At 36.9% G+C, this 4,871-nt stretch overlaps 1 long non-coding RNA gene across 1 annotated transcript in view; it reads right to left on the reverse strand.

Moving 5' to 3' along the window:
• The window catches only part of LOC119573134, a 5,020-nt gene extending 3,691 nt beyond the window's left edge, over positions 1 to 1,329 (reverse strand). The window contains exon 1 of the long non-coding RNA XR_005228768.1: positions 1,131 to 1,329. This is a non-coding gene — a long non-coding RNA (uncharacterized LOC119573134). The remainder of the gene's footprint in view (positions 1 to 1,130) is intronic.
• Between the last annotated feature and the right edge of the window lie 3,542 nt (positions 1,330 to 4,871).

Here is a 4,871-nt window from a genome sequence, read left to right on the forward strand (position 1 = left end):
TTATCTTCCTTCAGTACTGCAGTGTGGCATACCATGAAGAAACAACGAGTAAGGAGGTAAACACAATATATCTTCTTATAAACAACAGTAATTCATAATTCCTTCATAGTCTTACCATCATTAGTACACTGCAAAGCCATAGTCCAGACAGGCGACAAAATATACAAAAATACCCATTAAATTAAAAAGAAAAACAACGAACTTCAAACACAGGTCAAACACCCCAAACCAAAAGCACAGGCAGATTATATAAAAATACCCATCAAACTAAAGTGAAAATGAATAAATCTCAACCAAAGGGCACGTCAGGATACAAACGCCGGCGAGGATGCAATCATTCATCAGAGAACTGTCAAACTTAACCTCTTTATCTACGAGAGTGAACTTTGCCCTTGCCACATAGATTAAACACTTGAGACCAGGGAGCGTAATTCATCTAACTGCGTAAAAAAAGGGGTTCTGTTGTTATAATTATATAACGTCAGAAAAAATAGGCATAACAAATAAAAAATGATAATTCTGAGAGGTAGTTTCCTCGTTACACTTGAAAAGCATTGCCTTTATCATATGTAAACTTAAATAATGATTATGAAAGATTGTAAACTTTAAACACACTCCTTTCTACTTTTATTTATTCTTTCTTTATATACTTATTTTTTCTGTATTAATCTTTCACCTTTCTTAATATGTTGCTTTTATTCATATTTTGTCTATATTATATATTCTTTAACATTTTTGTTCTTATTTTTAGCTATCATTTGTTATATATATATAATTTTCCTTTTATCAATCTTGTACCTTTGTTTCAACCAAACTTTTATTTAATCATCTTGTTTTATACCGTTATCAATCCTTTACCTTTCTTTCTTACCAACTTTTATTTACCTTTGAATTTCTTTATTCACCCTTATTTTGTTTTAACCCTATACTTGAATTTCTTTCCAGCTTTTATTTATCTATTTCTTTGGCCTTCATTATTCACTCTTATCATGCTTTATCTCTATCAATCCTTTTGTTTGTCTATGCCTTTGGCCTTCTTTATTCATCCTTAGTATACTTTACCGTTATCAACCTTTACTTTTATTACCTCCCAGCTTTTTTATCTATTTCCTTATCTTAGTGTGCTTTACCTGAGCGCCGGATGGTAGGCCGCACACCTTGTAATCCTCTGGCTTGTACCCCCAGCCGAGGACCCCATCATGAACCGTGGCTGCGATGAGAGACGACCACCCGAGCTTGGTCTGGATGAAGGAAAACTCCCTCCAAGATAGCGAGGAACTCACGGAAGGCAGCGAAGTTACGGCCAAGCAAATCGTGAGAAAAATAGAAACGGTTCCTGGCAAAGAAATTAGAATGCATTAGTTATCCTTTCGTCATAAACATAAAATTCGTTTCATCCACATCTGTTTGTCATCACTTCTCATCTAAAGCACATCATAAAATTCAATAAAACTAATTGCAAACTACACATACTTACCGAATACTATTCTCATAACTTCCCCATTACACCTAAAAGTTATCCTTAACAATAAAAAAAGAACTAACCACCGTCCACTCACACTCACCAAGCGTTAAAAATATTTCCCCCTGGAGATTCATCTGGGAATCATACACAGTAACGTTTCTGGTGTAATAAGTAGTTGCATTGTATAAAACGTTCGCCACGATAACTGAGGGAGGGTCCCACACTAGAGGGTCGTAGTTACTGGACCACAAGGCTAGTCCTAAGCACGTCTGGGAAAGTATTAGAAAGGTTAATGAGTCCTGCTGGTAGGTTAGTGGTATATTGCTCAGAAAGAATGAAATTTTAATGAGTTTTTGAGATAAAGAGTTGTGAATTAGATTGCAAAAACGTATATATATATATATATATATATATATATATATATATATATATTATATATATATATATATATTGATAGTATATTGCTCAGAGAGAATATGTTTGTTAGGTAGAGGATAATGGGTTAGATTGTAAGAATGGATATATATTTGTGATGGTATATTAGTGAGAGTAAACAAATTGCCAGGTTGAATTATAGAACCATATTTGTAATTTGTGAAAATAGCCACCTAAATTTTTTTTTTTACGTTTTCTCCTCACAGAGTTGTATATATACGTGTGCATAACATATTATTCCATTCTGCAAACCTAACCCGTTCCTCATAAAAACAGTTCTGCCTCTCATAGAATGTATAAAAGACCCCATTTTGTTAACTCTCTTTGAAAACCCAGTTCACTCTATAACTTTAGGTGCATTCACGCCCTGTCATGAATAAACAAGCAAAGATTTTTGAGTAGTTTCACTGGAACTTAGCTGACCAAATCTCTGTACATAATCAGTAAGATCATAAACACCCCCTCCCCCCACACACACACACTCAAGGATCATAAACATACGTGGAAACTGCCGAGGAGGAACATGAGCAGACCGAATTGCTTTCTCATCTTGAGCCACGCGTCCAGCCAGGGAGGGAATCTCCTGTACTTGGTACCCCATGCGAGCTGTGTGTAAGCTGCTATAAGACCTGAACGAAAGACTGAATTATTAGTTTTTTAGCGTTAAGATTAGGACATTTTTATTATCGTATCCACTATAGAGCGGCCTTCTCGTCCAAGTTCTCTGCATGCTTATCGTTTAGCACTAGAGAATCATAAAAAAAATTATGCTAAAATATATTAATCTCTAGACATACTGAATACCGTTAATACTACTTCTTCAGAATACGTGTATATAAAATTACACCTGGCATGTAGCAAGCCGTCAGCGTCCACAGGGCAGTGATGGCTGTTGCGCGGTTGAAATTAAGGAGAGCAAGATGTTTCAGAGTCCTATAGGCCCATTGCTCGCCATATTTGAGAGTCCCGCAAACCTGGAATCTGGTAAAACACAATTGCAAATTAAAAGACAGTTTATGAATGACAGAATGTTTTATTTGTTTATTTATCATTTTTTAAAAAGAAAACGATATCAATGACGGGATGCCATCCGGGATCCTTCGCCAATTTGCTTTCTCTGCTTTCACTGAATTGACTACGGACTTCCCATCCTGGCTACTCACTTGACGAAGAGAACGACGTAGTGAATCAGCCAGAGGCAGCTGACGACTAGCATAGGGACCCTCCAGCTGGGCATCAGCTGGAGGGGGATGGCCTCGATCTGGCGGGCCATCTTCAGGGGCCCGTAGTCGGCCGCCGGGTAGCCCATCTCCTTCACCAGCTCCAGCACCTCGCGCTTGGCGTCAGGGTGGTCGGACGCGACAGGGATCTGGAAACAGGGAAGTGAGGTTTATGTACTTATATGCACGCAAAGAAAACATGAACATTATATTTACATGAATACACCTACATGTATTCATTTAGGTATTAGCATTGAATATCATCTGAACACATTTCAAAATTAAACCATCTTTTACTCTTCTCGTTTTGTGATGTGGAGCACATTTTTATAATTTTCTCACCGTGCTAGTTTTGCGAAACTCGAATCGAAATCATTTCAGAGATTAATTGTTATAGTTGTAAGATAAAATCAGTTTATAAAAATATATACTCTTACTTTTCGTCGATTTTTTAAATCTTTAGATTTCTTGTGGTTTATTACTAGCTTCTCAGCATTGGCTACTTCGCGTTCTGAATTGATATATTGACCAATTTTGACATTTTTTTCTTCTGACATTGAATTCTACTTTATGATGACCTGTAGCCTTCGATTTTTGTTGTCGTATACACTTTATTGACTTATTGTCCCACTATCGCCATTTGATATTAAATGAATCAAGCTGAATTAGTGTTTATATTGCTCCCGTGTTTGTATTGCTCTCGTGTCCCCATCCTTGTCCTTGGAATTTTATCGATTTATCCGCTTAGTAAAACCAATGACGCCAATGCCCCTACAAGTCATGTTACCATACTATGATGAAGGAGACCAGTGCATTCTCAAAAATTATATTATAGTCTACTGTGTAAAACTTGGTACACATTTTATTAAGGTAATGTGTCACAAGTATATCAGATAGCCTGCTTATATTCATAATTCTGACCTTAGTACTATAATTAGTGCTTAAGGGCGCTGTTACTGTGAGTTAAAAATTACCATTTTTCCGGACATATGACACGCAAAAGCTGACGTTGAATATGTTGCGTATCGCGCTCTGAGAATTTGTTTAATTTATTTTAGTTTCCCCTAGATTTATTAATTTTCTATCTTTCATAGAAAACTATTTCAAGGGGGACTGTCGGTGGCAGTGCAAGCGGTCAAGACAGACACTCGAGTTATGATTTAAATTATATTGTGAAACATTGTTATATTAGAGTTCAGTTAAGGGGTGATACGACAAAGCAGATTATGATGAATAAGATTTAATTAGGATTATGGGGTTCCAATTTCTATTAAATTTTGATTAAGTGGCTGTTGTGTCGCAGTACGTTTGGAAAAAGTGAGACGATAGATTTCATCATCTTCACACAAAAAAGGGCCAAATTTGCATTAATTCTTCTCGTTATTATGGCAAGAATATCAACAGAATATATCGGATGAAACTATCATACTTTAACACAATTAAAGTGTCACCTTTGAAAGTTCATAGTTTTGCTCGTTTTCAATGAATAGTCACGCAGTTTCTTACCTGTTTTCCTGACGACTGCTTGTCAAACTCCAAGGTGTAAGCGGAGAGAACGTTGAAGGCTTTGACCACAAAAGCCTTTGGGATCATCTTCTGGAGGATCTCTGCGTTGCTCAGCTGACTGGCGACAGACGAAGGGTAGGGGAATTTAAGACAAAGTATGGGTAGGCGAACGCTGCTCTCTCTCTCTCTCTCTCTCTCTCTCTCTTCTCTCTCTCTCTCTCTCTCTCTCTCTCTCCTCTTCTCCT

The sequence above is a fragment of the Penaeus monodon genome, chromosome 5 (genome assembly GCF_015228065.2).
Source record: "Penaeus monodon isolate SGIC_2016 chromosome 5, NSTDA_Pmon_1, whole genome shotgun sequence".
Lineage (NCBI taxonomy): Eukaryota > Metazoa > Arthropoda > Malacostraca > Decapoda > Penaeidae > Penaeus > Penaeus monodon.